Genomic DNA, 12,586 nt, shown 5'->3' on the forward strand with positions numbered 1-12,586 from the left:
CTATGATACAAATGGTGTCACCTATCTATACATTTTCTCCTTGAGGCCGTTCTGAGAGTTTGTTATTCTACCATGAGGAACTTCATGTCCCAACCAGGTTAAAAGACTAGCACAGGAGGAGTGAGCAGATCCGAGGGTTCAGCATCTTAAGAGAGAGTGAGATGAGGAAACACCTGTAGAAGAAAGTTTTTCAATGCCATTCTAGATTCTAGGGGGAAGGACCACTGATATTTAAAAAATGCTGAAGAAAAATAAAGCCAACCATCTATATGCAGAAGAGAGTAGAGGAGGCTGCTGGGGAGAAAGCCTGGAGAGAGCTCTGAGAGGGGCGTGGTCTACAGACAGCCAGCAGCTGCCCTGACTGTCGGGAGCAAAGATCATTGCTCTTCTGGGCTTGACGAGCCACGCTAGGAGACAGATGAGTGAGGGCGTGCTGCTCCCACGGCCGTCACTGTCCAGGCTCACAGACAGGGCCCAGCGTGGCCGATGTACGAGTGAGGAGGACAGGAGTCAGTGAAAGAAAAGGTATAACTAGAATAAGCCAAATACACCAGGGTGGGGGAATAGCTGTGGCCTGTGCCACTTAAAATGCAGCAGTAAAGGAGGAAAATGAAAAACAAGTCAAAGGGGATTTGATGTGATTTAAAATTTAATTTTGTTCTTACCATCATCAATCTAAAATGAAATCTGCCTTTGTTCATTGCTCAACTATGTGGCATATCCATAGAAGAAAGAGAAAACTCATCACCCTTCACTAAACTCGGTCCTATGTTTCTTCTAAACAAACTAGCACCAGGTAACACATCCCAATCACTAAATTTACCATCAAACCAATTCAACTGAATTGATTCCATTTTGGTTTTATAGAGATGAAATTCTCATCTGATAGGTTGATATTCGTTTGCTGTGTAGTTTTCATATAACTGTTCAGCTGCATTTTCTATGAGATTTTCTCAAGCCCCTATTCACAGAAGAGTCTTCTTTCCCCCAGGGATAGTGACCAAGGTTGGCTCCCTTGATTTCTGTGATTATGGGCTATCAAGTGATGCCAGTCCCTTGAGTATGATCAACAGGAAATACAAGTATTCCTTCCTGCCATTAATGTCACTCTATTTTAGCTATATTTAGAGGTTACTCTTCTTAAGGGAACACAATGCAAGTAGGATTTCCAAGTTTCCCCTGAAAGTCAATGGGACACCGTACATCCTCTCTGAGAGTCTGTGTTTGATTCCTCCAAAGTGTGATGGTTATAGAAGTCATGGGGAAGGGGCGGGGTACAGACATGACTGTATATTGATGGCCCAAGTTGCTGACTGGAAGTGGGGAGGGAAGTGGGGATCCATTCTGGAGATGGAAGAGGCAAGATTTCTGGGCCCAGTAGAGCTCTGTTGGCCCTTTGAAGACTAATGGCCTGGGGATTACAGCTCAGGTGGATAGATTTTGGTTTTAATTAGACCAAGTGACTGGCCCCCAAGGCCAGTGATGGTGCTGTTTTAAGACCAAAGACTGTGCACTCATCTTTGTCAGCTGGCTTGTCCATATATACCCTTAATTGCAAGGGGACCCAAGAGAGATGAGGAGTACAAATCCACTTCTTCCAGAGACTTCTTCTTACATACAAAGAATATAGTACAGGAGATGTGTTCTTGACTGATTTCCACGTAACTGACATGATAGTCTAATGCCCTTCATTTCCTGGCAGACTAAAGGCCCCAGTCTGGCAGGTTACTCTCCAGCGTGCTCAAGCCCTTTGCTTCCTACCAATTGAGTCATGTGTTGACTGAGATTTAGATGTGTTTGTTTCCATTCTGCTTGTGCCAGTTGTTCTTGGTTATTTCAACTGGATAATTCAATTAAATATTTCCTAAACCAATGAACTATAAATGAGAAGAGAAAGTTGCGTTTTTCCTATAGAATCTAAGTCGAGAGCTTCAAAGAAGGCTCAATAAAAGCAAGTCACTAAGATATTGCTATTGAATTAGGTGTGAATGAAATACTGTGAAAGACAGGAAAAATGGTAAAAATCTATAAGTTCTGCACTCATACCATTTGACAAATACCTCTGTTCTTGGTACTCTTTAAAGAACCCTGACTGGGATAGCCTGGCTTGGTGGGATTAAGATGGCTTGTCATTTAATTCAAATCAACAAACACTTGTTTGTCTTGTTATAGTCACAGTTCTAAACAAGGTACTGTGACTGATACATAACAAGTAACCAGTCTCGGCTCTTGAGAAGATTATGGTACAATTGGGGAGATAAGACTGATTCCTCAATAGGAAGCAATGCGAGTTTAGATATAATCACCTATTAGGTGTGGAATATAATAACGCCATAGAATTTCTGTTAGTGGAGAGATTTAGACTGATGGGAGAGGTTCTCATAAAAGATATAGATTCTGAATTAAAAAATAATTGGAGACAAATGAAAATGAAAACACAACATACCAACTCTTATGGGATGCAACAAAAGTGGTACTAAAAGGGAAATGAAACTAAGAGCTGGTTCTTTGAGAAGATAAACAAAATTGACAAACCCTTAGCCAGACTCACTAAGAAAAAAAGAGAGAAGGCTCAAATAAGGAAATAAAAGAAATTAAAGTTAAAAAAGAAAGTGGAGAAATTACAATGGATACCACAGAAATACAAAGTATTGTAAGAGAATATTTTGAAAAACTATATGCCAACAAATTGGATAACCTAGAAGAAATGGATACATTCTTAGAATCATACAACCTCCCAAAGGTGAATCAAGAAGAAATAGAGAATCTGAATAGGCCAATCACAAGTAAAGAGATTGAAATAGCAATCAAAAATCTCCCAAAAAACAAAAGTCCAGGACCAGATGACTTCTCTGGAGACTTCTACCAAACATTCAAAAAAATTTAATACCTATCCTTCTCAAACTATTCCGGAAAATTGAAGACAATGGGATGCTTCCTGACTCAATCTGCAAGGCCAACAGTACCCTGATATCAAAACCAGGCAGGGACAACACAAAGAAGGAAAATTACATGCCAATATTGCTGATGAACACAGATGCAAAAATCCTCAACAAAATATTAGCAAATCAAATACAGCAATATATTAAAAAGATCATACACCATGATCAAGTGGGATTTATACCAGAGATGCAGGGATGGTTCAACATTCATAAATCAACCAGCGTGATACACCATATAAACAAAATGAGGAAAGAAATCACATGATCATCTCAATAGATGCAGAAAAAGCATTTGACAAGATCCAATATACATTTATGATAAAGACTCCCAATAAAATGGGTATAGAAAGAAAGTATCTCAACATAATAAACGTGATATATGAGAAACCCACAGCCAACATCATACTCAACGTCAAAAAACTGAAAGTCACTCCTTTGAGAACAGGAACAAGACATGGGTGCTCGCTCTCACAACTCTTATTCAACATAGTGCTGGTGGTTTTGGCCAGAGCAATTAGGCAAGAAAAAGAAATACAAGGTATCCAAACTGGAAAGGAAGAAGTAAAACTTTTGCTGTTTGCAGATGACGTGATTCTATATGTAGAAAACCTTAAAGAATCCACCAAAAAACTACTAGAAATAATCAACAACTATAGGAAAGTTGCAGGGTAGAAAATCATCATACAAAAATCAGTTGCATTTCTATACACTAACAATGAACTAGCAGAAAGAGAAATTAAGAATACAATTCCATTTGCAATTGCAACAAAAAGAACAAAATATCCTGGAATAAATTTAATCAACGAGGTGAAAGACCTATACACTGAAAACTATAAGACATTATTGAAAGAAATCGAAGAAGCCATAAAGAAATGGAACAATATTCCATGCTCATGGAGTCCTAAAATTTACATGGAACAACAGAAGAGCCTGAGTAGCCAAAACAATCCTATGAAAAAAGAACAAGCCTGGAGGCATCACAATCCCTAAATTTAATATACACTACAAAGCTATAGTAGTCAAAATAGCATGGTACTGGCACAAAAACAGACACACAGATCAATGGAACAGTTTGAAAGCCCAGAAATGAACCCACACATCTACAGACAGCTAATATTTGACAAAGGAGCTAAGAACATACGATGGAGAAAGGAAAGTCTCTTCAACAAATGGTGCTGGGAAAACTGGACAGCCACATGCAAAAGAATGAAAGTAGACCATTATCTTACACCATGCACAAAAATGAACTCAAAATGGATTAAAGTCTTGAATGTAAGACATGAAATCATACAACTCCTAAAGTAAATATAGGCAGTATACTCTCCAACATCAGTGTCAGCGATATTTTTTCAAATACCATGTCTATTCAGGCAAGGGAAACAAAAGAAAAAATAAACACTAAATAAACACTAAATAATAATAAAGAAAAAATAAACACTAAATAAACACTAAAAAGCTTCTGCAATGCAAAGGAAACCATCAACAAAATGAAAAGACAACCCACTAACTGGGAGAAAATATTGCAAATCATATATCTGACAGGGGTTAGTTTCCAAAACATGCAAAGAATTCATACAACTAAACAACAAAAAAACCAAAGAACTCAATCAAAAACTGGGCAGAGGAAATGAACAGACATTTTTCCAAAGAAGATATACAGATGTCCAACAGGCACAGGAAAAGGTGTTCAACATCACAAATTATCAGGGAAATGCAAAGCAAAACTACAAATGAGATATCACCTCACTCCCATCAGAATGGTATAATCAACAAGAAAAGAAATAACGAATGTTGGAGAAGATGTGGAGAAAAGAGAACCCTCCTACACTGCTGGTGGGAATGCAAACTGGTGCAGTAACTATGGAAAACAGAATGGAGATTTCTCAAAAAACTAAAAATAGAAATACCATATGACCCAGCTATCCCACTACTGAGTATTTATCCAAAGAACATGAAATCAACAATACAAAGAGATTTATGCACCCCTATGTTCACTGCAGCATTATTCACAATAGCCAAGACATGGAAGCAACCCAAGTGCCCATCAACTGATGAATGGATAAAGAAGATGTGGTGTATATACATAAGTACACACACACACACACACACACACACACACACACACACACACACACAGGAATACTACTCAGCCATAAAAAAGGATGAAATTAGCCCTTTTGCAGAAACATGGATGGACCTTGAGTGTACAATGTTAATTGAAATAAGCCAGACAGTGGAAGACAAACACCATATAATTTCACTCATATGTGGACGATAAACAAACACATGAATAAGGAGAACACATTAGCAGTTAGCCAAGGGGAAGCGGGTGGGGGGGAGGGAGAAAGGGATAATGGGGCACATATGTATGGTGACAGATGAAAACTAGACTACTGGGGGTAAGCAAGATTCATTCTATACAGAAACTGATATATACTAATTTACACCTGAAATTACACAATGTTATAAACCAATATGTCCTCAATAAAATAATTTTTTAAAAAAAGGTGGGTTTGAGCTGAACCTTGAAGGACAGGTAGGATTTATACAGTTGGGGTCAGGGGAGAGAGAATATTCTAGATAAGACAAGAAATTGTATCCATGAAACAAGAACAAATGGCTATAAAAAAGGAAATAATCTTGGAAATGAAATATAGGATAGCCAAATGAAAAAACTCAATAGAAGAGTTGGAATTTAAAGTTAAGATACTCTCCCATGAGAGAGAAAGAGAAAGAGAGAAGGAAAGAAAAGATAAAATTAGAAGGTCAAACCAGAATGTCCAATATTGAACTAAAAGAAACATCAGAAAGAGAAAATGGAAAAAATGAAGCAGGGGGAGATTACAAAAGAAATTATTCAAGAAAATGTTGTAGAACTCTAGGGCATGAATTGTCATAAGGAAAAGGCCTATCAAGTACCAAGCAAACTGAATGAAGAAAAAAAACACAAGGCACATATTTGTCACATAAAGGGACGAAGATAAGAATGAAAAGCTCCCAAGAGAAATAAAACCAAATGGGTTGAAGGGATAGGAAATCATAATAGCACTAGACATCTCAACCAAAAAAATGGAAGCCATACAATAAAGGCCTTAACATTTTTCAAGGAAATGCTTTTCAAGCCAGAATTCTATAACCATCCAACCATCAATCAAATGTGCAGGTAGAATACAGACATTTTCAGTTAGGCAGTACTGGAAAACATTGTCTCCCAAGCCACTGGAGGATAGATTGCATCAACACAGGGTGTAAACCAAGGAAGAGGAAGGCACAGCAGCAGGAGGCAAGGCTCCAACACAGGCAAGAGTGAAACCTCGTTCGAGAGGATGCTCTGCCGTAGACCAGAGAGGCGCAGAGGGTTCTAGGAGGGGAGTCCCCGGGGAAGTCTGTCATCAAGCAAGCACAGGGAAAATATTGATGGATTTTGGAGATGGTGAAACATTTATGAAAAAATAGCAATCATTAATGGAAATCAAGGTAAATGAGACAAAAGAGGCAAATATTACTGGCAGGAGAAATGACAGGTTGTTCACAAAAGGAGACAGAGTTGGTGAGCAAGAATTGCATGCTTATACTAATGAAAACATTATTAACCCAAACTTGGGATAGCATTATACTGGAGGGAACAGAAGCATGGTGGGACAGAAATCAACGGAGGTCTACATTTAAGAAAAACGGAGATAAGAATTTAACTTAGGTAAATTGGCATAAATACCACAAGAACTGGGAGTGGCTGAGAGGGAGCAGGGGTGGAGCAGGAGTTGCTGTTTTTTCATGATAATTCTTTGACTACTGCTCTGCTTTTCCAAAATAAATGCGTGTATTAAAATTGCTCAAAATAAAAATTGTTTAAAAACACACGAGAGAGAGGTCAAGTCACTGTGGTTGAAGGTGACATGTGAGAGCTGAGACAGCCTTGAGGATTGCAGTTTGAAAACCATAGACAGAGAAAAAACTCTACAAGTTGCAGATAAGGATGGTGTAGCCCAGACGGATTAAACGACACAAGTTCAATCAGACATCGGTGAGCCAGCCCCGCAGCTCTGCCCCCTCCTCAAGAACTCTCCCAACGATCCCCTCTCTCTTTTGGATCCTTTCCATCACCATTGAAATATGTCTAAGCCTCGCCAACCTTAAAATACCCCGCAAAGCAAAAGCAGGCATCTCGTCAGCCCCTTTTCCTCTGTCTTGCCCTCTTGCAGAGCCAAACGTTTTCAGAATAGTCACCTGCGCTGATGTCCCCATGACCACCTCTCTCACTCTTCAGCTCACTCTAATCCAGTGGCTGCTCCCACCACCCACCCAAACCTCTAGACTGATGACTAATGACCTTGGAGTTGCAAAATCCAATAGGTACTTTTCCATGTTCATCTTACTCTTGGACGCCTCTGACATTGTTGACTGTTCCTCCTTCAAACACCCTTCTTGACTTCCAACTTAGCACATTCCCCTTGGTTTCCTCCATCCTCTCCACACCCTTCCAAGGCTTCCTCTGCAAGACTTTGGTATTTTCCCAGGGTTCCCTTCTAGTTCCTCCTCTTTTTACCCTGCAGTCACTGAGCAATCTTATCTACTGTCATGGTTTCAAAGCCCAGCTGATGACTCTCCAGTCAAGACACCTCTTCTATCAGATCTGCATCTGCAACCTGGACATCCCAGACACCTCTAATTCAGCCTTCCCAAATGAGCACTTTATCTTCCACTTCAATTCTCAATCATGATATCGCACCACGATTCATATTCCTAACCAGGCTAGATACTTGGGAATCCTTCTTAACTTCTCCTTTTTCTTCTTCACATCTAGTTCATCACCGAGGCCTATAGATTATTTCTCGTAACTATCTTATTCCCATGGTCCCTGTACTGCCTGGCTTAATGCTTCTGTCTCCTCTATCCCCTCTCACTTGGACCACTGCTGCTGGAATCTAATTGAGCTTCTCTCTCCATTGTTGTCTCATCTCCAATTTGATCCATTCCATACTCCAAGATACAGTCAGAGAGGTCCTCCTCTTCGCTCACTTACCCTTAAGATAATGGCCAAACTCCCCACAAGACTCACCAGGTCCTTCCTGACCTGGCCTTCACCCTTCCTTTAGCCTTATCCATCACTCCTACTCTGAATGGAAGCCACCTTGAATCATTTCAGTTCTGTGAATTCAATGCTCTTTCTTCCTCTGCTCTAGATTTCAAAGGATTTTCTGTTTCCTTTTCCTGAAACACGCTTCCTTTTTCCCTCTTCCTTTGTTTAGTTTCTTTCCATCCACTGGGCATCCGCTCATAAATCCTCTTCAGTGAAACGCTCCTGATGTGTGCTCCCCAAATTCCCTGTATTCCTCCTCATACACACAGGACCCTCTACTGTAATTGCACTTCACTATAACTGCGTATTTAATTGACTTCTTCACTAGAACGTAAACTCCATGTGGTCTTTCGACTTTTGCGTCATCTTATATTCTCAGGGTATATACGTTAATATATATGTAACATGTGTTAACAAATTCTCTTTTTTTTTTTTACAGAATGAATGTGCTTATTCCTTTATGGGGGACTACTGATTTTCAAATAATGATGCATAGACCATCAATCTTAAAAATCCCTCCAGGGAGCTTTCGAAAATATGGATTGCATGGATTCAAACCTAGGCATATTCAATCATATTGTCTAGTGAGGGGTCAAGGATTCTGAAGAGAATTGGGCAGTTTATATGAGGGATACCTTCTTAACAACATTCCATAATTCAAAATGTACAAATCTTGATTAGCATTCCCACAGTAGCACCGTATTTCTGTTTGCCAGCTAATGTCAACACCGCCACCTGGCTTACAGTTCACTTGGCCTCCCAGAGTTGATAATGTGATTCATTTAACTTTTAGAATCTCAATGGAGTCACATTATTTGAAATTTTATGCATAAATGAAACATCTGTCATGCTTATATTTTGTTACTGCAAATTTGCATTAAAATGTGACTGCACTGTATTTAAAAACATTTCCAAATGATTCTCAGGTGCAGCTAAGTTTGGATCCAAAATTCATGCTATCTCTCTCTCTTTCACTGTTTTCTTTCTTTTCAAAACATATTTTTAAGTTGTGGTAAAATCCATATAACATAACATTTACCATCTTAGCCATTTTGAAGTGTACAGTTCAGTAGTTTAAGTACATTCATGTTGCTCGGTAACCAATCTCCAGAACTCTTTCATCCTGCAAAACTGAAACTCTGTACTAGTTAAACAACTCCCCAATTCTTCCCTCCCCAGAGCTGACGGCAATTGCCATTCTACTGTCTGTGTCTACGACTTTGACTACTCTAGGTACCCTATCTCAGTGGGATCATACAGTATTTGTCCTTTTGTGATTGGCTTATTTCACTTAGCACAATGTCCTCAAGGTTCATCCATGTTGTGTCATGTGTCAGAATTTCCTTCCTCTTTAAGGCTGAATAATATTTCACTGTATGTACACACCACATTTTGTTTATCCATTCATCTGTTTATGGACACTTGGGCTGCTTCCACCTTGACTATTGTGATAACACTGCTATGAACATGACAAATACCTTTTTGAGACCCATATTTCAATTCTTTGGTATACATACCCAGTAGTGGAATTGCTGGATCATGTGGTAATTCTACTTTTCATTTTTTTTGAGGAAAATGGCTGCACCATTTTACATTCCACCAAAAATATACAAGGGTTCCAATTTCCCCACATCCTGATCAACATTTGTTATTTTCTGTTTTTTAAATTTTTATTTTTTATTGTAGCCATTACAATGGATGTAAGGTGATATCCCGTTGTGGTCATGATTAGTGATTTTGAGCATCTTTTCATGAACTTTCTCCCCATCTGTATATCATCTTTGAAGAAATGTCTATTCAAGTCCTTTGCCCATTTTTCAATTGTTTCTTTTTGTTGTCATTGAGTTGTAGGAGTTCTTTTATATTCTGGCTATTAACTCTTTATCAGATATATGATTTGCAAATATTTTCTCCCATTCCATAGGTTGCCTTTTCACTCTGTTGATTGTGTCCTTTGATACACAAAAGTTTTTAATTTTGATGTAGTCCAATTTATCTGTTATTACTTTTGTTGCCTGTGTGTCTGGTGTCATATCCAAGAAATCATTGCCAAATACAATTCTGTAAAGCTTTCTTCCTTAGTTTTCTTCTAAGATTTTTATAGTATTATCCCTGACATTTGGATCTTTGATCTATTTTGAGTTAATTTTTTCCTATGGTGTAAAGTTAGGATCCAACTTTGCTCACTTGTGTATGGATATTAAGTTTTCTTAGCACTATTTGTTGAAAAGACTGTCCTCTCCCCATTGAATGCTCTTGGCATTTTTGCTGAAAATCATTTGACCATATATATGAGGGTTTATTTCTGGATTTTCTATTCTATTCCATTGGTCTTTATATTCTCTCTTCATGCCATACCACACTTCGTGCCAGTTTTGATTACTGTAGCTTTATAGTAAGTTTTGAAATCAGGAAATGCAAGACTTCCAACTTTGTTCTTCTTTTTCAAGACTGTTTTGGCTATTTGGAGTCCCTTGAGATTCCATATGAATTTTAAGATGGATTTTTCTATTTATGAAAAAAACACTGTTGGGATTTTGATAGGAATTGCATTAAATCTGTAGATTGCTTTGGGTAGTATTGATATCTTATCAATACTAAGTCTTCCAATCCATGAACACTGGATGTCTTTCCATTTCTTTGCGTCTTCTTTAATTTCTTTCAGGAATGTTTTATAGCTTCCCATATACAAGTCTTTCACCTCCTCAGTTAGGTTTATTCCTAAGTATTTTATTCTTTTTGATGATATTGCAAATGGAATTGTTTTATTTTCTTTCTTCTTTAGAAATACTTAAAAAAATTGAAGTATAACATATATTTCCTTAAGTGCAGAAAGATTAGGGTGTATAGTTTAATTTTTACAAGTAAAATCATACATGTAACACCATCTCTATCAAGATAAAGAATATACCAGCACTCCAGAAGCTTCCCCTGTGCCCTCTCCTAGTCATTTCTTATCCCTCTAAATATAATCATTATGGAGAGTTCTGTCTCCATAGTTTAATTTTTCCTTTATAAAGTTGGAATCATACATTATGTACTCTTTGGTGTCTGGTTTCTTTTACTCGATATTATGTCTGAGAGATTTTATCTGTATTGTTGTAGGTAGCAGTAACTCACTTGCTATATAGTATCTAACTTTATGAATATATCACAATTTACCCATTCTCCACAGCTTATGGACATTGAGTGGTTTGGAATATGAATAATGCTGCTATGGACATTCCTGAGTATATCTTTTGATGCACATCTATATGCATTTACGTGGGACATGTACCAAAGAGTGGAAATGCAGGATCAGAGGGTATGTATATGGTTAGCTTTAGAAAATACTGAAATACAGTTTTACAAAGTAGTTTACTAGTTTATACTCCCACCAATCTTTTAATTGAAACTTTAATTTACATTTAATGTAGTTACTCCTATATTTGGGTTTAATTCTGTCACCTTACTATTCCTTTCTATTTGCCACATCTGTTCTTTATTCTTTTTATTTGTCTTCTTTGGCATTATTATGGGTTAATCGAATTAAAAAATGATTCCATCTCTCCAACATCAGCTTGTTAGAAATACATTCTTTTATTATTCTTCCAGTGGTAGATATTACAACATGTATTCTTGACTTATCAGAATATATTTTACTTGATAGTTTTATCACTTCTGGGACAATACAAGGGCCTTATAATGCTTTAATTCCATCTGACACATTTCTTTACCATGTTTTGGGTTTTTATTGCCATGAATTTTTATACTACATATTTTAAAACTCTGTAATGCATTATTACTACTCTTTTAGACAGTCTGTATTCCTTTACATTTTACGACATATTTACTCTTTCTAAAGTTCATCATTCTTGCTTGAGTTGTACTTCCATCTGGGATCATTCCTTCTGCCTCAAGTATCCCTTTAAGTATTTCTTCTCATGTTGGTCTGTTTGCATGAGAATATCCTTATTTTGCCTTCACTATTTAAAGGGTATTTTTACTGGGCTTAGAATTCTAGATTGACGGTCATATTCTTTCAGCCCTTAAGATATCATTCCATTGTCTTCTGGCTTTCAGTTTTTCTGTTGAGAAGTCAATTGTCAGTTCTTAGTTTTGCTCTTTTGATGCCAATGTATCTTCTTTTCCAGCTTCTTTAAAGATTTGTATCAACTTTGGTTTTTAGAAGATTTGCCATGATGTTCATAGGTGTGGTTTTCTTTTATTTTTTTGGCTTGGGATTTGTAAATCTTTTTGAAACTGTAGCTTGATGTCTTTCATCAGTTTTGAGAAATTCTTGGCCAATATACCTCTCCTCTTTATTCCTGAGACTCCAATTATACACATATAGGATCTTTTCACTGTTCCCTATATGTATCTTTTGCTTCTTTTTATATTTCCCATCTATTTTTCAATTTGTGCTTTAATGTAAATATTTGCAATTGACCAACTAAATATTTGCAAAAATATTTTCCATTTTACTAATCCTCTCTATTATTGTGTCTAACCTGTTCTTAAATCCAAGAGTCTTAATTTCTATTATTATGTTTTTCAGTTTTAGGATTTCCATTTGATTATTTTT

At 37.3% G+C, this 12,586-nt stretch overlaps 1 protein-coding gene across 2 annotated transcripts in view; it reads right to left on the minus strand.

Annotated features, from left to right (window-relative positions):
- SLC35F3 (solute carrier family 35 member F3) overlaps window positions 1-12,586 on the minus strand; it is a 369,000-nt gene that overhangs the window by 15,262 nt on the left and 341,152 nt on the right. The gene's annotated exons all lie outside the window — the stretch shown is intronic.

Source organism: Equus przewalskii, chromosome 1 (genome assembly GCF_037783145.1).
Source record: "Equus przewalskii isolate Varuska chromosome 1, EquPr2, whole genome shotgun sequence".
In the NCBI taxonomy this organism is placed as follows: domain Eukaryota; kingdom Metazoa; phylum Chordata; class Mammalia; order Perissodactyla; family Equidae; genus Equus; species Equus przewalskii.